Raw genomic sequence first — 23537 nt, forward strand, 5'->3', positions numbered from 1 at the left:
ATCCGCATATGCGAAACTGAAATCATGTAAATGTACTTGGTAGGTATTGCATACATACGCACACATACTATAGTACTGTTTTCGCTGTAAGAAAAATCCTAATGTAAACACAAGCACATGGTTGTCATACCCGTGATTGGCTCACAGTCGAAACACTCACACGACGCAGGAAAATATAGTCCGTATTTGGAAACTATCATCTTGTATTATTAGAAAATAAAAAATTGAATCCTAGTTGTTAAATACAATGAAACATATAACTTCACTCATATGTAAAACGATATGTAAAAGAAAAGCTACTTTTATATTTTGTTATAGATTGACAAATCGAACTGAAACCCTGACCGAGTTACTACGTGAGCGCTGGCTGTCTTGGGGAGGAGCAAGTGAGAAAGCACGCGGGGAAGGGAGAGAGCACTATGCACTATGTACTTGCAAGTCCACTCACAGTTTGTCAAACCTGCTAACAAAAGCATTAAAAGGTTGACTAGTTTCCTGCAATGCTAGCATAATGGAACCTTCCTAGCCGACAGTCGAGGCAAAAATGAAGAATCCGTTATTGTGGTAATACTGGAGAGTGGTTCTTCTATTGGTCGCGATGCCCACACACACACCCTCTCAGATATTTACGTGGTGATTGGTGACTGAATGACGAGGAGCGAGGGAGAGAGAAGAAAGAAAGAGAGAGATTCCAGAAGTTGGCGTGTTTTACGGGGTTTCACTTGAAGTTGTCGAACTATATGTACTATGAACGCGGATGAATACCAACAGTAATACCGAGGTAGTCTGTTCTTGTAACAAGCTGGCGTCACTTGAGCTCGTAGTTGTTCACGTAAGCACGTGGTACTGAAGTATGGCTTCTGCATCCTGGGTGTGTGTGATTATTAAACATAAGAGTAGAAACCCTCTCAAAAGCGGAGAAAAATAGTCATAAATGTATATAATAAGTTATGTGAGATTTAATTACAGTAATTATAAAGTAAATGTTTCCTAAGCAAACGAATGCATAGCAGTGAGGTTAGGCCTACTTGACGAGTAACGGGAAATGTTTAACATGAAACAGAATGTACAACAGTAGGCGGGAACACGTACTGAGAATCTATGGCGCCAAATAGCGGCCAATGAAGCCTCACTTCAGTCACGTGCTATTGTTTATATTAGGATTTTTCTTACAGCGAAAAGATTATACACATGCACAGCGTGGCCTGCCGAAATGCTGTGCAACGAAAAATGGGTCATAGTCCTGCCATCTATCCGCACATGCGAAACTGAAATCATGTAAATGTACTTGGTAGGTATTGCATACATACGCACATATTTTGAGTTAATAGAAACGAATGTTTCTCATAAACGAGCCGTTCAGAGCAAAAGTGGTGTAAGTCAAGATTGGGTAATGAGGTTTAAAGTAAAAATTCTGTAAAATTCAGCGCAAAGTAGCAATTAATATGTCCTTCCTATCCACTGACTACTAATAGTTTAAATAAAGTGAATATTAATTGCTACTTTGCGCTGTACTTTACAGAATGTTTACTTTATTCCTCATTACCCATTCTTGACTTACACCACTTCTGCTCTGAACGGCTCAAATAATGAAGACAGTGGGCTTCCGCGGATCACTGGTTGTGATCCGCTACTTACTTACTTACTGGCTTTTAAGGAACCCGGAGGTTCACTGCCGCCCTCAAATAACCCCGCCATTGGTCCCTATACTGAGCAAGATTAATCCATTCTCTATTATCATATCCCACCTCCCTCAAATCCATTTTAATATTATCTTCCCACCTACGTCTCGGTCTCCCTAAAGGTCTTTTTCCCTCCGGTCTCCCAACTAACACCTATATGCATTTCTGGATTCGCCCATACGTGCTACATGCCCTGCCCATCTCAAACGTCTGGATTTAATGTTCCTAATTATGTCAGGTGAAGAATACAATGCGTGCAGTTCTGTCACAGTCTACTATATACATTCGCGAAGCTCAATATGTAGTAAAAATGCAAACATGGGTAGTTGCCCACCACTAGGATCGCTCCTATCGCCTCATCATCGCAGATCTCTCTCCTAGCAGACGACAAAGTATGTTACACTTTCGTTGTATTCTTTTGGAAAAATTAACACCTTCCTTCCATTATTGAAATATTAAATGCATAAAGTTAATTTATTATTTTAATGAAGTATATTAAATTCCACCATAAACTCGAAGATACCTGCAAGAAATAGGTTAATATTATTTTTGTTTGTGCAAAACGAACTGAAATTTACTATAATCGCTTCACTCATTCAAGATTATAGCGATAATTAACTATGAAACCAAAAAATATTAATTTGCATTTTCCTTTACAACAATAATAATGGAAATATGAATTAATGGAGTAACTTACGTGTACCGGTATTTGTAGTGTAGGCTTACGTAGTTAACAAAGTGGGATGAGGTTAAGCAATAATAATCACACCAGAATTGGAAATAAAACGTGATCAATAAATTTTATTGTAACAGACTTTTTCTACGTCTCTAGTAAAGCAACAAATAAAAATAACAACAAAATTAACAGCTATAATTAAAAACATATCCTTTGAAAAAAAAAAGTAGGCCTAAGCAATAATAATCCCACCAGAATTGAAAATAAAATGTGATCAATAAATTTCATTAAAACAAACTTAATTTTGCTACGTCTTTAGTAAAATAACATAAAAATAGTAACAAAATTAATAGCTACAATTAAAAATATATCCTCTGAAAAAAAAGTAGACCTAACCTTTATTTCTCTGGAAATTTAGCAGAACTTTAACCGGTATCTAATGTCCTTTCGGTTAGACTGAAACATTTCATTGTGAAATTTAAGGATATAATGTATTCTAACAGTCACAAAGAACTTTAAAATTAAGAGTTTTGTTTCTGCACGGCATTCTTGTGGAAACCCAGGAACCTTTCTGAATCTTTCGGAAATCGGACAAAGGATAACTCTGGCCTCTTTCTCTTACTGTTGCTACTATTTATAGCACTACAAACATCTCCTTCTTGTCCCATATTATTATTCCAATTATTATATTTTAGCCATTAACATTTTCATTACAACCAATAACGAACATTTCACAAGCATCAATGTGAAATACGCAACGAGCTAGCACTCGATCGAAATACGACACAGTCCAAAGTCAACCATGGACAGTCTATTGTTTCTAGTTGCTAACCGCTTGGAGCGCTTTATCACGAGATTTGCAAAAAAACACCTCAAGCTTCGCGACTGTATATAATAGACTGTGGTTCTGTGTTGTGTAACTTTCTCCATTCTCCTGTAACTTCATCCCTCTTAGCCCCAAATATTTTCCTAAGCACCTTATTCTCAAACACCCTTAATCTCTGTTCCTCTCTCAGAGTGAGAGTCCAAGTTTCACAACCATACAGAACAACCGGTAATATAACTGTTTTATAAATTCGCTACTGTAGGGAATAATGCTTTATATACTTTTTTACTACACGCATCTGGTATCGCTTTTAAACACCTCTTCTTGCGTTCCTTCAGAGATGTGCGGTTCATATCTTGCGGTTATCTGTTCTAAAGAACTGAAGATGGTAAGATTATTACAGAGTCAGGTATCGGATAGGAACCGAGGGTATTTTTGATATCAACAGTACCTGATAATGCTTATTATTGATAGCATTGCATATCGAGACCCAAGCATGTGTCCTGTACTGCCGTTCCTTCTTCCTCAAGAGTTCCTGACGCATGTGGCACCGTGACAATAGGCCCGTGGGGTCAATGTAGAAATACTTGAACAAATGCCAGAAATGCAAGCTGAGATCATGGTTACACGTACAGATTAATGTTTAAAATTCCTGCGGCTTATGTAACTGCCGACCTGAACTCCGTTTCCGGCAAAGGACATCTGGATAGTAGAGGAATACCGCGCCTGTAAGCAGTGTAGGGACAACATGAGCGTTGTGATAGGTAGACTACTAATAGGACTACTTACATCACTTTGTCTACTATGGTAACAACTTAATTGTTGATACTGTGATACATTGTGTTAGTTCTTGGGCTAAGAAAGCAATTTCAATGATGAAATTAACATAAACAAGATGTTCTCACCGGGTGAGTTGGCTCAGACGGTAGCGTTTGAGACTCGCATTCGGGAGATCCCAGGTTCAAACCTCGTAGTCAAGTGGGATTTTTTCATGGTTTCTCTCAGTCACATAGACAAATGCCGGATTGGAAATTTACATACCATGATTCATCACCGCTTCAATCACCAACATCATAAACACTTACTGACTTTTAAGAAACCCCGAGGTTCATTGCCGCCCTCACATAAGTCCGCCATTGGTCCCTATCCTGAGCAAGATTAATCCATTCTCTATCATCATATCCCACCTCCCTCAAATCCATTTTAATATTACCTTCCCATCTACGTCTTGGCCTCCCTAAAGGTCTTTTTCCCTCCGGCCTCCCAACTAACACTCTATATGCATAACATCATAAACACTAATCAAAATCAGTTACATCCACACAAGCCATAACAATACAATTAATAGAAACAGGAACTCAACAATAATAACAACTGCCTATTTCCGGTTTAAGTTTTGCACGCTTTTACTGAATCACCCTGTAGAATAATTTTCAAGCAGCAAGAGTCCATGGCTCCACCGCTGTAGAGTAACGGTTAGCCTCCCTGACCTTCAAACGAGCGGGCCCAGGTTCAAATCCTGATTGGGATAAGTTACCCGGTTGAGATTTTTTCCGGGGTTTTCCCTCAACCCATTTAAGAGCAAAATGCTGGGTAACTTTCGGTGCTGGACTCCGAACTCATTTCGCTGGCATTATCGCCACCATCTCATTCAGACGCCACATAACAAAAGCAGTTGATAAAACGTAAAAGAACCACTTAAAAAAAAGAGTCCATGGTGTCTGCGTACAATATGCCAAATGAAGTGTTGAACTATACACCAAAAAGCATGAGATATGTGTAATATCTGCGTGAGTGATCGAATGATCATTATGTTTAGAGATTGAAAATGCCAATTTCCTGATTCATACAGCGTCTGATACTTTGTAAGATATGAATAAGTAGCGGATTCGTATATAATTAAATATTCTTTTTGCTTGTGATAAAACACAATTAACAAAGTTAAAAATTCCGAACATGAAGTTTCAAGTTTAAAACCCGAATTTTATTTCACATAAAAACACATATTTTCACAAAAAATTATGTAAATGCATATTTTCAGGAAATCTATAATAAACACATAAATCTTGGAGTTTTTTTTACTTAAATAACTTTTTTACAAGAACTTCTAAATATTTTAAAACTAAATCAATTATATCACACGAAGTACGTTATCTTTTTTAAGAATTCTAGGTTGCTTCGTGTTTCTAAGCACTATGTGGTGTATCCGTGATCCATTTTTGTAATAGCCTCAAGTTCTGAGGACAGCTAGGCAGTATATCAGTGTTATTATTAGAGAAAAAATTAATGTGGATAAGGACAGATCTTGCAACACGTAATTAGGAATGTTTATTGTTGCTGAAGATGATTTCATTCCACGCTTTGTTTGTGAAACGCAACAGATAAGAGCTCGGGTATGAACATTATTTAATTTAAACAAATCTCTCGCCTCTCGCTCATGTATATCAAGTAAGGCAATATATCTTGTTGTGATTCCCTGTTATCAGGCTTCGTCAATCGATATCCTTCAAGATATACTGAAAGATGGTTATTTAAAAAACGATTTGGCTTTCCTATTAGCAAATTTAAGCTTTTTGTGTGACACCATAAAAAAACTCGAAACATCCAAAAACCTGTTGTCTGAAACAGGAAGGTGCGTGCCGTGGAAATTAAACTAGACTCCCTACCAGGTTCAGAAGCACAATTACTAAGGGACAAATTCCAGAATGTGTTCGGGAAAAACAGTGGATATAAAAAAAATGTGTAAAGTTCCTCAAGTATTGGAGGGTGTGCCTGTAGGTGAAATTGAAGGTGTATGTGTTTGTGACCTTCCTCTCTTTAAATATGCACGTCTGACGTCCTGTCATGTGGAAAGATCGTTTTCACAGTATAAGTCTTTGTTCAGAGATAATCGGCGTGTATTTGTGATGGAGAATTTGGAGATGACCTTTGTTGTTCACTGCAATTCTCGGCTAACTACTAGCACTCAAGTGTGGTTGGTGAGTACCTAGTAACATTTTTTATCAAGCTAAGTACGGTATTTTTGTCATATTTAAAAAAAATTATTTTTAGCAAATATTTTCGTACTTTTCAGCACATAAAAAATAAATATATTTAAATTTTTAGCACATAAAAATCCGCTCCCTAGATATGATATTCACAAAAATAGAAATAAGATTCCATGCACTATTTCAGGTATTTTCGTAACAAAGCTCTAAAAATGGATTGGACGCAAGGAGGTGGTGCTGGTGCTGGTGCACGGCTTCATCCATCACTGCCCAGCCTGCAGACGATAAATCTACACTCGATAATGATAAGGTTCCCGGCCCAGCACGATCATCAGCTCCACAACTTAATGATTCGGATAATGGTGATTGATGACTTCGGAGATGCTTGCGAAGATTGCCGCTAGCGCCCTGAACGGGGTGGCTTTCACCCTGACGCGCTGGCTCCGTCCGTATTGCTCGTATTCACGCCTCCTGTTCGTAATTACAGAACACTCGCTTCTCTTCATCCGCATTCAGTTTCAAAGTGACACAAACTCTTCACTTATTCTGAATTTTAATCTATAGGCCTACTAATAATAAATCTGTAGCCGAAATTTTTCTGGTAATTTTCAATTTTCCAAAAATAATTGGTCCTAACATATATAATTAACCACCCTGAAACCGAAAATCGCTTCTTTTTTTTATTTTTGTTTGTATGTCTGTCTGTCTGTATGGATGTTTGTTACCTTTTCACGCGATATGGCCGAACGGATTTCGAGGAAAATTTAAGTATAAATTAAGTTCGTTGTAACTTAGATTTTAGACTATATGGCATTCAAAATATTTTATTTAAAAGGGGGATTATAAGGGGGCCTGAATTAAATAAATCGAAATATCTCGCTTATTATTGATTTTTGTGAAAAATGTTACATAACAAAAGTTTCTATAAAAATCATTTCCGATAAGTTTTATTCTTTGAAAAATTTTGATAGGACTGATATTTAATGAGATAAATGAGTTTTAAAATTAAAATAACTGCCATCTAAGGCGGTGTAATGAAATAAAAAACAAATGACTTCGTCTATAAGGGGCCTTGGATAACAACAATCGAAAGCTATGAAACATAGCCTACAGAGAGTGTTTCTGTGTTTGTATGAAGTAATATCGGAAGCTAAATAAACCGATTTGTATAATTAATTATTAATTCACCATTTGAAAGCGTAGTTTCTCTAGATGGACATAATTCTATAATATTATTACAGTAACTTCTGAGTGAATTGAGGACAGGTAAGATTAAAATAGCTTCTTATGCACAGAAAACTTGATAGGCTATTCTGTATATTCGTTTCCTGTATTTCTTAAAATAATGTTTATGTAAGTTACACATTCATTTTAATCTCAGAGAATTAAATGATGTCAGTGTTCATTAAACTATGGTTGCATGTAATAAAAATTAAGAAACATGTTAAAGGAATTATCATTGCACCAAATGAGTGGTCTCTGAACCAAAATGATAGCACTTTAATTATTTAAATACAATTTAAATTAAGTAACATATTAAAATATTTATCCTTCTATCAAACACGAATGTTCCCTGGATCAAATGTCCTATTTTAATTATGTAATTACTTTATATTTATTTCTAACGAGTGCAGCGGAGCGCACGGGTACGGCTAGTTACGAACATGTAATTGGTAGTGTTGAGAATTATATTCACAAAACATCCTAAAATATGCACTTTAAAATGCAGAAATATGCACTAAAAGATGAAGAGCCGGAAAATTTTTAGTCATTGTCTTACTGCTAATTTCTAAACCAATTTGATACAGACAATTCGTTTTATTTCAAGACTATGAAACTTTGTGATACAATAATAATTAGGGACCGGATTTTTATGTAATATCAAGGTGTGAAATATGTACATAGTATGTAAGAAAAATAAGCTGATTATGTACCAAAATATGTAAAATCATGAAAATATTTAATATCAATATCTGGCAGGTATAGGATAGGTAAGACGCTCCAGTTGTGATTTTATAGAGCACCCTACTTTTTTACCGCACACTTGACACATTAGCTACTATTTTTCCATCTGTAGTGAAAGCTTCATCCATCGCAATCCATGATTTTATTTTTGTCGTTAGGGTTGAAGATACAGGGTCCATTTTAGTTAGTTAAAAGCAGTAGATAAACTCACTTGCACTTTATACTGTAAGTACTAAAACTAGAGAACTGAGTGAAATGAATGACACAACAGTACTGCAAGCACTGTTTCGCTTTACTGGATTAGGAGAAAATAAGAGGAGGTGTGGGACACATGCATTTTAGCTGCTCCCTGTAAGAAACAAAGTACCTACTAAAACCTCAAACTATGGGCATTTACAAACTGCTGTTTGCCTGGAACTAAGGAAGTTATGTTCCGTGCCGAAATATATCTTTTCTTGGGTAGATAAAAAGGCTTTTTAAATCTGTGTATTTCAAATTGTTAACTTCCCTAACAGAAGTTTTTTTTCCCCCCCTTTTAGAGAAGTAAAAATGAATAAACCCCCTAAATATGTAGATTTATGTAATACCAAGCTATAATATGTAATGTGGGGTAAATATGTAAAAAAATGTAGTATCAAATTTGATTATATTAATGGTAATTACAAGATTCGCAAAGATTTGTTATTTATATACGGTTAGGTTGAATTGAAAGGAATATAATATGTAATTACATAAAAATCCGGTCCCTAATTATAAGACACATCTAAAATAAAATAATATTCAAATACGAAGTATAGCAAACTTACAACTAATAAATAAATGATAGCATCAAACCCTTGAAGTACATGCCTTTCCTGCCCTCCAATATTAGTTACGGTATTATAACGGAAACAGTTTGTTATTTAGAGAGTTTATTCGTTGTCATGTCTTGTATATTCCAGAGAAACTCTACGTTCGAAGAAGCTGTAAGGAGAATTGCGAGGTCTGGTAAAAGAAATAGGAGCGAGATTTCCCGTGAAATCATTGTAGGTTATGCGTAGCAGTAATAACTCAGGAATGATTGGTTGTGATTACAGAGTGTGGACGTCTTTACATGCTGCACAAATTAGTGGGACGCGGGCAGTCGGGGGAAAGGGGCTCCACACAATTGATTACTTTCAATAACAGTGGTTTCAGACCTGGTGTTGGTATCCATTACCACCACAACAATCAATTATCAACCCTGGAATTAAAACTAGACTGGACGTTACAATACACGCCAATGTAAAAGACAATCTCTAATCCCTCCTCCTTAAACCATAAGCCATGCAAGACCCATAGCTAACATTTTCAACAAATGTCACATCATCACGATTGACGAACAAAGGATAAAAGACGAGAAGTGTAAATGGGTTGTCCATTTCTCTAACATATTTATTAAGTAAAAAATATTGGTAAGCATAATTAATTAAGAAGGCATTTATATAGAAATATGTAAATTTTCAAATTTCGGTAATTTGATACATAAGATGTCGTTTTCCCGCTAACTTAAGGGGTTATGTACAACCTACAGCAGTAAAATTTTTGGAAATATTCAACATGTTTTTCCTCCATTACTGTATTTTGTACAATAATGAAAATTGATATGTGTAAAACACTGTCCTTCTGCTATATGAAAAAAACATGTTTACGATTAAAAAAATTATTTATTTATTTTTTTAATTCAAAACGGTGGTAGTTCACTGTGCAGTGATGAAGGGTTTCTCTCATAACTCATAAACTTGTTAACTTTTGCATGTTCTCTCTCTTTTATTTTATTGCTGAAACTCGTGTTTACAATATCATGCTCTTTCAACTACATTCCTTAATAAATATTTTTTGTGTGTTAGAAGAAAATACTGATTTTCGACCATTTTTAAATGAATTTATTTTTTATCAGACAATCTAACAAAGTCAGACAAGTATGCATAAATACACACAAAAAATTTCATCACAGAATGTTGGATAGTTTTTTAGTTATGTGGGAAACGCTTCATCACTGCACAGTGAACTGAATTTTGAAAAAAAAAAAAATGTAATTTTTTTAATCGCATATATATATATATATATGTTTTTTTTCATATAGTAGGATAGTGTTTTTCACATATTAATTTTCATTATTGTACAAGATACAGTAAAGGAAGGAAAAAATGTTGAATATTTCTAAAATTTTACTGCTGTAAGCTGTACCTAACCCCTTAATCTCACTGGAAGTACTACTTGTATTTGTAGGCCTATATTTAATTTATTTTAATGCTGTTATTTTATTTTTATTAAGCGCCAGTGGGGGTATATTTCCCTTCGTACTCCGCTTATACACCTTGCATATACGAATCTGTGACAGGTTAGATTTCGTTAGTTTAGGCTTTTATTATGCCTTTCATATACGATCGACTGCATCTCCAAAAAAAAAAAAAATCCCCTATAAATTCAACGATTTTCATTTCCAACATCACCGGAACTACCTCAGCGCTAGTTTTACCAAGATTTGTATGTTCAAATGTGAATTACGATACTATAGAGTTCAAATCTTAATGACATACATAGTAAAAAAAAGCACACATTCTGGTTATGTACTTCAGGTTCAGGAACATACAATCAAGAATTCAAGGCATTTGTGTTGTACTCCGGTATGGTCTAGTGGTTAGGATACCTGGCTCTCACCCAGGAGGCTCGGGTTCGATTCCCGGTACCGGAATAGTTTTTATAGCTATTACTTCCATGAAGTAACAGTCAGTGTCGCCAATAATAAAGAGCCGGAGTACTTTTTCGGAAGTAAGAACTTCGTTACATATTGTCTTAAATACACCTTCCTGTTTTTTTGGTAAGATAATGTGAAATATCTACTACAGGTCAACAAGTCAGAAAAAAACTTTCATATAACTCACATGACTGTTCCCTACTCATGACATTACCAACATGAACCAACCGTATAACGGGCATTTACATAGGTCTCATTTTAATATTCAAGCTTAACTGTAAATAATATCATTAATTTTAGGGACATTTTTTTATATTCCAAACACAAAAGTTTAAAACAGTTTTGCTCCTTTTTGCTTCCTTTTGAAGATAAACATAGTTTTGTATGAAACATTTCATGGCGTGTTTTGGGAAAGCCATTGATTTCATTCCCAATAGTTCAGTCATTTTAAGAGAGCAGTGTATTAAGATAATAGATGATTAAAGAATTTTAGGTTTGTCCTTTAAATGTGCGTAAATTTTATCCAAACAAATACAACTTTGCGTTCTACAAAGGAATTTTACAATGTCATAAATCTCCAACATCTCTCTGCACTAAACATACAAGACATCAGCTACAATACAAAATATTTGGTATAACATTCCAGCCAGTATGCTATTCTTCTGATATTAATGTTCCGATAATTATTTTAGACAGCACAGCTGAAATAAAAGTAGTCAGGTTAAAATAATGTTTAGTCTTCTCGCTATTGTTGAACATATCTTACGAATGGGAGACAATAAGTTAGCGTAAGTAATAAAGTGGAAGTAGAAAGAAGGTTAGCGAAGATGCGGAAGGATATCTCCCACTCTAATGTTGTTCACCTTGAAACAATACAAAAGTAATTCTTTCAAAAAGTAGTGTATGCACTGCTACCCAGTTTGTAAATGTCACGTGCCATATGTACCTAGATATATCCTAGGCATGACTATTTTGGCATAAACGTGAACCAAAGTTACATTTTATGTAGTACACAAACTACAGAAGATTATAGCGAAAGTAAGAAATGTTAGTTCTCTAAAATGTGGTTGGAAATCATTGCAATGTAGATTGAACTATGAACATCCTCCAGCCGCAGTATTTCTCCTGAAGTATTCTCATGATTACAATGTGCAATGAAGTGTATCTTCAAGGTCCCGGTGAGAAAACATAAGTTTCGTTAGTACACAGCGGTGGCTCTATTAAATGCATGATTGATGTATAAAAACTAAAACTTTGACAAAATTACATTATTACAATCATAAGACACAAATCCTTCAATTAAAAAAAAAAAGTATGGAGATGCCGGGGATCGAACCCGGGGCCTTTCACATGCAAAGCGAACGCTCTACCACTGAGCTACATCCCCAGCGACGGCGACTATCTTTTAGAAAGAGTAATCTTTCTCCTAACGTGTAGCGTGCCGTTTCAACAGAGCTCATATTAAGATTGCAAACAATTATGAGTGTGTTGAAATGTTTCATTTACATAATGGCAATAGCCGTGTTCATTTTATTATTACTGCATTAACTTTTACATTAATGGATAAAACCTTTAGAGTAGGTATTTACACCATAGATTTAAGTATTAAGTTATTAATATTAATTGATTTATTTATATTTACGAGAGAGTTGGTGCATGAATGTTATCGATTTCGGCCTTACCCCTCTAACGAAGATTTCAGTCAATACTTTTATCATTTTCTTCATGGTTTCTGCTTCCTTTGTGTAGAATAGAACTAAAGTTTATTTAAACTACACTTTCTGTAGTTTGTAAATAAATTTTCGAATTTAAGATTATTTTGTTTACCATAGAATTAAAACCACACCAGCTCACATCACAAGTATACCTAATTATTGCTGCCTTTCAACTTTCATCCAGACGGGTATTCAACCTTATGTACGCACAGCCTTGCAAACTGGATGATGACGCAATCGTCAGGCATTACCAGCAAAATAGAATACGCACAATATAATATGGAAGGTTAAGATAACTGCACGGAAATATTTTAACTTCATGTAGTACTCATTTGAATATTTATTCTACTGACATTTCAGATCTTTCCACGAAAAGTCTGATAGAGGGGCGTGAATCGCATCCGTGTGGAGGCAAAGTAGTTTTGCTGTTACATTCCTAGCACTGCTTGTGGACTTTTCTTACGAAAACCCGAGTTTGTAGTGGTCACATAGTCCATAGGGCGTAGGTTATTCGGACATTTTTTCCTAATATTTGTGCGTAGTAACAATGGAAGACTACTACCACTACACCTTCTTCCTCCCCAAGATAACATGTTCATGGGACATACGCAGTGGCGGCTCGTGGGTATTGAAGTAAGGGGGGCTGCATACAAAAATAAACCAAGCAACTTACTTTACTTAAAGATTAGTTCCATGCACCTTATCTTGTAAGTTGTGTTTAAATGAGACAGGCTCATGTTAGTAGATTTACTGGCATTTAAAAGAATCCTGCAGGACAAAATTCCGGCACACCAGCGACCAGTGGCGTGTGGTGATAAATAATCCTGGTGGTGCACAAATATTTATTATGATTATGATTATCATATTATTATTATTATTATTATTATTATTATTATTATTATTATTATTATAGGTACTAACTACTACATAACTATTAACATATGTTACGTAGGTATAGATTTACATAATTTTGTTAGTCAAGAAATTGCAGTTAATCAGTTTCCTATGTAGATCCAGTAATAGCAAAGTAAAGTGTTCAATTTTATAATGCAGCACAACGTAAATAATATTGTTTTCGCTATATTGCGTTTTATAACACAGTTCAGACGTTCACAGGCATTCGATACGTGTGTCGTCTCATCAGCCTTAACTGCTAAAAAGTCAGCAGCTTTCTTTATTTCTTTGAAATCCCATCATGGCATACATCAAAATGGCTTGAAGGACTTCGTTCTGTATAGTGTTTGATGTGCTCTTAAACACTATTCCTCTTTCCAAATGTTCCTTAAGAGTGCGTCTAATTCAGAACTGAAATTGATGAGGCCAAGAAAAATACTAGCGTTTAAAGATGAGTTTCCGTCTTCGTGACCTCTCAAAGCCAACTCAAAAGCTCCACAAAACCGCACGCACATATCTGTTCTTGGTAACTTTATCATTGTGAATTGCAACAATCCAATTGAATCCAATTGTGTCTGTATGTTTGTTTGACCCAACACTGCTAATTTAACATTATTGTTGAGTGTGCAGCTGAAGAATCGTGTTTTTTAATTCTTTCATTCATGTGCTTCAAATCAATCATATCTGCAGAACGATAATCAAAATTATTTAGTTACTACGCACAGTCCTAAATTCAAACAGAAAAATAAATAAAATTCATTTTTGTCAATAAATGTTCGCCGTCGAACAATAGGCAAGGAAAACAAAATATAGATTCTTTTATATTGCAGTCGCATATTGCATTTCTCTTAAGTCCGAATGTTGAATTTTCTTGTCACTTCTGTATTACTGTTCTTCGTCACTTATAATTTTAATTCATGTGTAGGTCTACGCATCTTCTTTATTTTGGTCTTTTCGTGTAAAGGTCTTATAGAAAATTACACATTTAAAAGATTTTGCACACTATTCATTGTAACATTTATGATGGAACGAGCTTGAGAACACATCTGAAAGTGCTCCTAACCCCTCCTACGCTCACAGTACTGCCTCCCTACCATGCTCCAAAGCCTGCCAGTGAAACAGTGCTACTGCGCATGCTCGAATGGAACAGTGTGCCGCAAGTGTCGAGCGGTACACGTAAGTCCCAGGCGTTAACAAGAACAGTACACATACAGTGTTATTTTTACATAAGTATTATAATAAAGAATTATGTCGCTCACATAGTCTACTGCAGCTCATTGATATAAATTTAAGAACATGTGTTATTTGAAGAGGTGGTGCACTGCTCCTGTGCTCCTTAAGAGAAATCGCCACTGCCAGCGACGCTGATATAACCCCTGCATTTGCGAGTGTCGTTAAATAAACCATAATTTAATTTTTATATGCAGATTTGAACCTTAGTTGGTTGTATAATATATATACATGATACATCAATAAATGAAAAAAATAACTGAGCCAGAAATTGAATTCAGGATATTCAAGAGTACGCACCAGGGCGCTTGCCTCATTTATTGTGATGTTGTTAGAAGTTTCAGATTCCATTATGGTTTGAAAACATTCTAGCAATGGCTCCTTCTTCTCATGAACAACATTTACTGTTCTTATTTTAAACCCATCTTGTTGCCCCAGCTGATGGAATTGTCTTTGAAACACATTAATCTAATACAGACTGTGTGGAGATCGAGAGAAGAAAGTAGGCATACTGGATAAATCAGCAAAAAATATGCGAGCCTTTGTATTTTGTTTAGCGGCTCTTTCCATTATGAGATTCAACTGATGGGCACTTAATTTCACATTTCTCCTGAATTGTTAAGGTACTGAACTGAATTGACTGTAAATATTGTACAGAATTAAACATTGTTGCACTTGTTATACTCACAACATTAAAGAAAATGTATTTAAAACTGCGCGCTACTGACAAACTGCTGCAAAATTTGCAGCTCCTGGAAACTCTGGATTCACGGCCAGAGGCAGCAGGGGGAGGGGTAAAACTAACGCGCAAAGCATCCGAGACGAGACTGGCAGCTCCAGGGGAGGAAGTGGCTTCACCCTATAGTCCTTGTTTCTGATTTCGCTCTGGCAGCACCAGCGGAGAAAGTGACTTCACTAACGATTGCGTGCAAGTCATTGAGAGCGAAATTAAAAAAAAAAAAAAAAAATTCGAGCCGCTAAATAGAGACTGTATAATAAATGTATTTCACAACATAAAACGAGACAAGAGTCACAAATTTCTGGGGGTGCTGCAGCTCCGCAGCCCCTCTTCGAAAGCCGCCCCTGGACATAAGGTAAACGGCCATATCACAATGAAAATCAAACATAACCATAACATAAACACAGAAGTTTGCGGCCAGGCTACCAAATGGGATCATTCAGAATAATTCACATAAACATTGACATTGTAAAAAAATAGACTATATATATATATATATATATATATATATATATATATATTTATTTATTTATTTATTTTTTTTTTCATATATCAGAAGGACAGTGTTTTACACATACTAATTTTCATTATTGTACAAGATACAATAATGGAGAAAAAAAAAGTTGAATATTTCCAAAAATTTTACTGCTGTAAGCTGTACCTAACCCCTACAGAGGTTATGTTCACAGCAGCATTTCATGAAAAAAAAAACCACACAGCCGTCCGAGATGTTGTCTATTTATATACACAATTCCACAATAACGACGACGTTTAAATCATTAAATGTAAAACATAATATATTGATGCTTCTTTATTTAAGTGATTTACATATTTATGCAAGGAGGCCGTGTTAAAAACAGTTGTAGGTCTGTAATTTTGGTATCAGATGGACTTGAACAAGATTCACGTGAAAAGCTTTTTAACGCATCGAAGCTTGACGAAACTTAATTTTAATTTAATAGAAAAATATTATTCGCACATTAATGAAAATGATTAATAAATGCGGGGAGTATAAAGAAATAAATAGTTAATTTAACGTATTTTAACCCAATTCTAAAGTACTTAAATGTGATATGAATTTCCAAATGAATCCGATTCTCTGTAATGACATATTAATTCCAGTTCCAAACAACTCATTGGCGTCATATTGATGTGTGATTCGCTTCAACTATCAATAATCCACAGTCAATTCCCGATTTACCACGAAAATCATCTGTAGCTGCATTTAGATTGGCAACAAGCCATGACTGTTTGGCCATACACCTGCATAGAATTGGAATATATCAGTCCCCTAACTGTCCATTGTGCACCTCAAACCAAGAAATGGATTCGGAACACCTCAAAATCTGTGCTTCAGTGGCTGACCATGATAATATCTTTGAAAAATATTGGAGTGCAAGAGGTCAAATGACTTTATTCCCAAACGCCTGGCATTAGAAAACAACAACAACTCTCAATAATTGTATTGTTGCCTCGAGATTAAACCTTATGATATGAAGAAGCGAATATGAAGTAATGATTGAAAAGACTCTTCCTGTTAAATTTAAATGCTGGAAGTATTTAGACAGAAATGAAAAGAAATATCAATCTTTTGTTTCAAATCCTAAACATGGTTATAATCTCTATGGTTACAATCCCAACCGTGCTCATAAAAACAGTAACGAACAGCATAATAGTAATATACGTTACAAGAGCGGTATGTTGACGTTTTCATGTTCGAGGAAAAGATTGAAAAAGCGAAACGTAGTTGAGCTTTTTTAATTTCCGAGAACATGAAAACAAACATACCGCTCGTGTATCGTACATTATTTTGTGCGAAGATCGTTTATTACATACCTGAAAGACGAATTTCTAATTACTTGCAATGAAATCTCCATCTTGGTTTCTGTTTAATGACGGCAACTTTAGAAAACAAAAATATCTATACTCCAGCAGGCCGTGATATACGTCTGTCTTTTTTTTCCCCCAGTCTATAAATGCGAACTTAAAACAAGCGGTAAGGTTATGTAATGATTTATTTTTTCATTTTAATATTTTAACAATATTATTTATATAACATATTGCAGTAATAACATCGGCATCTGGAGTCTTGTTGATTTTTTCACGGCTTCCTTATTGTTACTTGTATCAGGAATACAATAGCTTTCGTGGAGTAGTAGACTTTACTTAATTTTTGCAAATATTTAAAAACAATAATTAACAGTGCAATTTAGGTGAAATTGCAGTGGTAAGTTTCCAATTTATAATTATTACTATGTTAAACGTCTCTAAAAATAATATGTTAAAAGCCTAAAGCAGTAAAATGAATGTCGCGCTTAAGCGGTAAGAAGAGGAAAATTGTTATGTGTGTTACGTTGGGAATACTGAATGTGGTATTTCACACTTACCGCGTATTGGTTCTGTGCGGAAAACAAGCAAATACGCACGATCTCGCACAAAATAATATGTTTCACGCAATTATAGGGGTTCGATGAATCTCCTATTGCTTTCTTTACTGAATACTAACAAATAAGACACAAATATTTAAGTTTTTACCATCTTACTACATAATAATAAAACATTATTTTACATAGGCGAGCCTGTAGGTGACAGAGGATCTATCACTAAAACTTGTTGAGTGCAAAAGAAACATCGCCTCGGTAGCGCAGTAGGCAGCGCGTAAGTCTCATAATCTTAAGGTCGTGAGTTCGATCCTCACCCGGGGCATAATTTTTATGAAAGAATGACATTGTTAAAAATTCGTTTAACAATTAGTCTGTTATAAGTAGAGCAAAGCAAGAGGCAGAAGGATGTAGTGAGAACTGCGGACACCGTTAAAATATATATTAATTGTCTCAATAGATAAGGCTCTATTAGACTACTTTGGGAAATGAAAGAAAATTTACCCAAGCCATACCAAATTTAATCCCAGACAACAAAGATTAACTAATTATTATTAACACAATTTGAGGAATCATATGAAAATTGTCAACAGATTTTAATGTTCGTATTTTAATCCCGAAGAATATGAAACCGTACAATGTAAAATAGAGGTATTACAGTGAATATTACATTTAATCTATCTATATATATAATTTGAAATGGTAATGGAAATTACGGGAAAACGGCTGAACGGATTTTAATAAATGACCTCTCATTTTGAAGCTTGGAACTCAAAGTTTTTCAGAAAAATAGTAGTTTTCAGTGAAATGTCAATTTTTCAACATAATTTTCCTATTTTCCAAAATCCATCTGTCGCCAGTTTTGAGAACTAGCTAAACTAGCTAATTGCATTTCAGAATATTCCGTTGGACGCATTCGTGTCGACGGAATTTAGATACCATGCTGATACCATAGATTATAATATGCTACATAATTGAAGAGGAAGGGTTGATATCAACTGAAACTCTAACCAATCAACAAGATAGACGACTTGTGTTTTCAGAATAAAACAAAACACACACTACAGTAAACAATATTACACGAAGGCCATGATCTGCAAGAATGCTGACATATTTAGAGCTCAAATTAAATTCGTTATTAAAAAACTTAACTTACAAAAAATAATTTACAGGTTCGATTCTGTGGTGTGTAATTTTCTGGGTACAGCTGTGTATTGGATATTAAAATCTACAAAACTTGAGATGGTTTGATGACATTATTACCATTAGAAATGAAATATTATTGTAGCTAATGCCGTGATGTGATTATTTTTCATTAATTATACATATTAATGCTATATTGATATGAAAGTGAAACGTTTTGGGATTATATAAGTAGATGTAGAGAATATCTTAAATTAGATCTTCATTTCTATAATTTACTGAGTGGCGGCTATATAGTATATGTTACTGAAAGCTGTAAAACTTACGTAAGATAATAATATTATTAAAAATCAAATATTTGTATAGTTATTAATCAAGTGGGGTTGGGTCTTTTTCATATATTTAATGGCGGTGTGGTGTAGATATTTATATGCGTGGTTCTCTTCAGTATTGGCTCGAGAGAGAGTATGTTTCAATATAATGGAAGCAAATAACTTTCAGAATGTCTGGTATTCTTCATTGAAAATAAATCTGAAAAATGTTTATTTGAACGTCTAATGAACTTAGTTTGCAGCATTTGCTGCACAAGCCACTAGTATTAATTTATTTCAAATCTCTGTAAGCCATCTCTTCTCTATTGAACGATTTGTGATCAAACTCTAACGAACAATTCCATAAAACCATTCCTGCTGCACTCACATTTGGTAATCGATAATGATGAATATAATGACAAGCAACCTAACGCAAAGCAGGAAGTTCCAGAATAACATTTAATACTTGATTTTACACAACTACCAAAGGCATTGTATGAATTAGCATCTCTAGCTTAAAAAAATAAATGATATCATGCCGCAATAGGGTCTCTCATTGTGGCTGGTGTTTTGATTATCGCAGATAAAATGTATCACTAAAAATCTGCAAAAGTGACACAAGTGTAGGTCCCAGAATTCATGATGTTGTTCAGAAAATTAATTGTAGAGAATATTATAATGAACAAAAGAGTTGCAATAGTTCAAATTTGCGAATCGGTGAATGTTTCTGATCAAGTCGAGCTCACGTACTGTCGGTGACCCAGGACTGGAGAAGACGAGAGCGGACTGAGGAGGAAGGGATGTGAACAGATAACGCACAACAAACGTGCAATATTTGTACTGCAGTAAGCGGAAACATTACTGTGCTCCAACCACGAGAAAGCAGGGTTGCCAGATAAAGGAATCGAAACCGCCGTACTAACTTATAAAAATTATCGTACTTTAGCATAAAATTGTCGTACATTTCTCAACTTCCTAATATACTTCTAGTCCACCGCTGTGTAGTAATGGTTAGCACGTCTGACTGTGAAATGAGCGGGTCAAAGCTGAAATCCCGGATGAGACGAGTTATCTGGTTGACGTCGTTTCCAGGTTTTCCCTCTACCCATTAACTTTCGGCGCTGGAGTCATTTCACTGCCATTATCACCTTCATGTCATTACGCAGTTGATAAAGAATCGCAAAATAAATATATCTACCAGTAAATTTTAGTTCCAAATAAAAGTACTACTAAATATAGTTCACATCCACAATGACATTCAGCATTGAAACAAATCACCACCCATTTCTTCATCATCAACACTGTCGTCGCAGTAAGGCGTACACGATGACGCTTGGTTAGAAACAACTTTCTTATATTTAAAGTCAGCAGAATTTGATCTTTGGCTGGCGCGGCGGCAGATAGGCCTATTTTAGTATCAATAAATGCGGCAGCTGAAAATTATACCAAATTAATTCATCTACAGTCGACTGATACCCGACACCTCTATAATGTCGGCGCGTTTAGACTTCTTAATGCTACTGCGGTACTATTTAATTGATAAAAGATTTCCTTTATCGAACAAACAAGGAAGTTAATAAAATCAAACTCGTATTATTTTGATATAACTGCGCCGTCTACGTGAAACCTAGAGCTCAAGATGACAAATTATGACTTGATTGGCAAGTATAGTTACAGATCGATTTTCAAAGCTTCCCCCCCCCCCCTTAAAAGCATGTTTCTTTCATATTAGTCCAGGACATATTAAATGAAGAAAACTTATCTAAAAGGGACGAATTAATCATAAACGTAATTTTAATTACAGACCAACATTATAAATTCCCAATTATTTTTTCCCTTCAGTAAAATAGTCGTACAAAATTGCGTACGACATAGAGTGCGGTCGTACCTCGTACAATGAGTCAAAATAGTCGTACGTATGGCAACCCTGCGAGAAAGTCTCTGCCGGATGAGACGAAGCGGGGCAATGCTGTGAATGAATGTTGATATCATAAGATGTCATAAGGTCACACACGTGGGTACTCATATCTATATTGGGTCGCTCCCACAGCACAGAAAATAACATTGATACGCACACGTTTATACTACCTAGTTACAAAATTAGATCACTGTTAATCTCCTGATCTTTTAATCTCCCTATACAGGAAATAACAAATGCAGGAGAGCGCGTGGTTTTTAAATATATGTTATAACGATGATATTATCTATCTACTTCGCTCCAATAGATGACGCAATAGTAAGCACATTCCTTTCACGGTTAATCTCCTGGTTGGAGAACAGTAGGTCTCCTACTGTTCAACTTAGCTTTAATTTCCATACGCATTGTTACTCATGTTTCCTGCACGAGTAATAACCTGGCTACTGGGATGCTTATCTGAGCGATGTTTATAATAATAATCAACAGCGATAGTCAAGAAGGTCACATTCTTTCCGCTCGTCTTCTCCTGAGTAACGGACAGTAGGCTACATTTATTATTCTGACGATAAGAAAGAGGAGCAGTTGATCAAATCCTCGAAAGTAAACAGTCAGCAAAACATAAGATAAGGGGACAGGATATTTTTTTCATTCTTCTCTAGTTGTTTATTTAACATCGTTGTATCAACTACCCGGTTAGCATCGATGGAATTGAAGAGTTTGATCCCAAAACTTACTCAGACCATTTGACCGTTTTTATGATTAATGCATAATATATTATTATTTTAGACCTCTGTCATTATATTTTAAGTTTGTTTTCTTCATACGACAACGCCAATCCTTGCCTAGAAGTTTGTGTTATTGTGCATGTCACTTAAAAACGCCCTCAGTCCGATAAAAAAACTACCACTGAGTTCCATCCCCTTCCTTCTAGTCACTGAGCATTAATATTGAAGTACGAAATTCCCTTATATCAACGTATTGTATTCATTTTGTGGGAAAATATTATAGAGTAAAATGAAAAACATGGAGATGCCGGGGATCGAACCCGGGACCTTTCACATGCAAAGCGAACGCTCTACCACTGAGCTACATCCCCTGCCTGCCAGTCGTTGAACAATAACGTTGAAGTACAAAGTTCCCTTGTATCAACGTATTGTATTCATTTTGTGAGAAAAATATTCTACAGTACAAATGAAAACATGGAGATGCCGGGGATCGAACCCGGGACCTTTCACATGCAAAGCGAACGCTCTACCACTGAACTACATCCCCTACGTTCCAGTCGTTGAACAATAACGTTGAAGTACAAAGTTCCCTTGTATCAACGTATTGTATTCATTTTGTGAGAAAAATATTATACAGTACAAATGAAAACATGGATATGCCGGGGATCGAACCCGGGACCTTTCACATGCAAAGCGAACGCTCTACCACTGAGCTACATCCCCTGCCTTCCAGTCGTTGAACAATAACGTTGAAGTACAAAGTTCCCTTGTATCAACGTATTGTATTTATTTTGTGAGAAAAATATTATAGAGTAAAATGAAAAAGATGGAGATGCCGGGGATCGAACCCGGGACCTTTCACATGCAAAGCGAACGCTCTACCACCGAGCTACATCCCCTGCGTTCCAGTCGTTGAACAATAACGTTGAAGTACAAAGTTCCCTTGTATCAACGTATTGTATTCATTTTGTGAGAAAAATATTATACAGTACAAATGAAAACATGGAGATGCCGGGGATCGAACCCGGGACCTTTCACATGCAAAGCGAACGCTCTACCACTGAGCTACATCTCCTAACTTCCAGTCGTTGAACAATAACGTTGAAGTACAAAGTTCCCTTGTATCAACGTATTGTATTCATTTTGTGAGAAAAATATTATACAGTACAAATGAAAACATGGATATGCCGGGGATCGAACCCGGTACCTTTCACATGCAAAGCGAACGCTCTACCACTGAGCTACATCCCCTGCCTTCCAGTCGTTGAACAATAACGTTGAAGTACAAAGTTCCCTTGTATCAACGTATTGTATTTATTTTGTGAGAAAAATATTATAGAGTAAAATGAAAAAGATGGAGATGCCGGGGATCGAACCCGGGACCTTTCACATGCAAAGCGAACGCTCTACCAATGAGCTACATCCCCTGCCTTCCAGTCGTTGAACAATAACGTTGAAGTACAAAGTTCCCTTATATCAACGTATTGTATTCATTTTGTGAGAAAAATATTATACAGTACAAATGAAAACATGGAGATGCCGGGGATCGAACCCGGGACCTTCCACATGCAAAGCAAACGCTCTACCACTGAGCTACATCCCCTGCGTTCCAGTCGTTGAACAATA

At 35.6% G+C, this 23537-nt stretch overlaps 11 non-coding genes across 11 annotated transcripts; 2 read left to right on the top strand and 9 right to left on the bottom strand.

The window, feature by feature from the left end:
- Positions 1 to 10780: 10780 nt before the first annotated feature.
- Positions 10781 to 10852, top strand: TRNAE-CUC (transfer RNA glutamic acid (anticodon CUC)). The gene has a single exon. It is a non-coding gene; the product is annotated as a tRNA-Glu (tRNA).
- A 1318-nt stretch (positions 10853 to 12170) lies between these two features.
- On the bottom strand, positions 12171 to 12242 carry TRNAA-UGC (transfer RNA alanine (anticodon UGC)). Its single transcript has one exon. It is a non-coding gene; the product is annotated as a tRNA-Ala (tRNA).
- Positions 12243 to 18066: 5824 nt separating this feature from the next.
- TRNAM-CAU (transfer RNA methionine (anticodon CAU)) lies at positions 18067 to 18139 on the top strand. The gene has a single exon. It is a non-coding gene; the product is annotated as a tRNA-Met (tRNA).
- A 4071-nt stretch (positions 18140 to 22210) lies between these two features.
- On the bottom strand, positions 22211 to 22282 carry TRNAA-UGC (transfer RNA alanine (anticodon UGC)). The gene has a single exon. It is a non-coding gene; the product is annotated as a tRNA-Ala (tRNA).
- A 104-nt stretch (positions 22283 to 22386) lies between these two features.
- Positions 22387 to 22458, bottom strand: TRNAA-UGC (transfer RNA alanine (anticodon UGC)). The gene has a single exon. It is a non-coding gene; the product is annotated as a tRNA-Ala (tRNA).
- Positions 22459 to 22562: 104 nt separating this feature from the next.
- Positions 22563 to 22634, bottom strand: TRNAA-UGC (transfer RNA alanine (anticodon UGC)). The gene has a single exon. It is a non-coding gene; the product is annotated as a tRNA-Ala (tRNA).
- A 104-nt stretch (positions 22635 to 22738) lies between these two features.
- Positions 22739 to 22810, bottom strand: TRNAA-UGC (transfer RNA alanine (anticodon UGC)). Its single transcript has one exon. It is a non-coding gene; the product is annotated as a tRNA-Ala (tRNA).
- Positions 22811 to 22914: 104 nt separating this feature from the next.
- On the bottom strand, positions 22915 to 22986 carry TRNAA-UGC (transfer RNA alanine (anticodon UGC)). The gene has a single exon. It is a non-coding gene; the product is annotated as a tRNA-Ala (tRNA).
- A 104-nt stretch (positions 22987 to 23090) lies between these two features.
- Positions 23091 to 23162, bottom strand: TRNAA-UGC (transfer RNA alanine (anticodon UGC)). Its single transcript has one exon. It is a non-coding gene; the product is annotated as a tRNA-Ala (tRNA).
- A 104-nt stretch (positions 23163 to 23266) lies between these two features.
- Positions 23267 to 23338, bottom strand: TRNAA-UGC (transfer RNA alanine (anticodon UGC)). The gene has a single exon. It is a non-coding gene; the product is annotated as a tRNA-Ala (tRNA).
- Positions 23339 to 23442: 104 nt separating this feature from the next.
- On the bottom strand, positions 23443 to 23514 carry TRNAA-UGC (transfer RNA alanine (anticodon UGC)). The gene has a single exon. It is a non-coding gene; the product is annotated as a tRNA-Ala (tRNA).
- Between the last annotated feature and the right edge of the window lie 23 nt (positions 23515 to 23537).

The sequence above is a fragment of the Periplaneta americana genome, chromosome 14 (genome assembly GCF_040183065.1).
Source record: "Periplaneta americana isolate PAMFEO1 chromosome 14, P.americana_PAMFEO1_priV1, whole genome shotgun sequence".
NCBI classification, from domain to species: Eukaryota; Metazoa; Arthropoda; class Insecta; order Blattodea; family Blattidae; genus Periplaneta; species Periplaneta americana.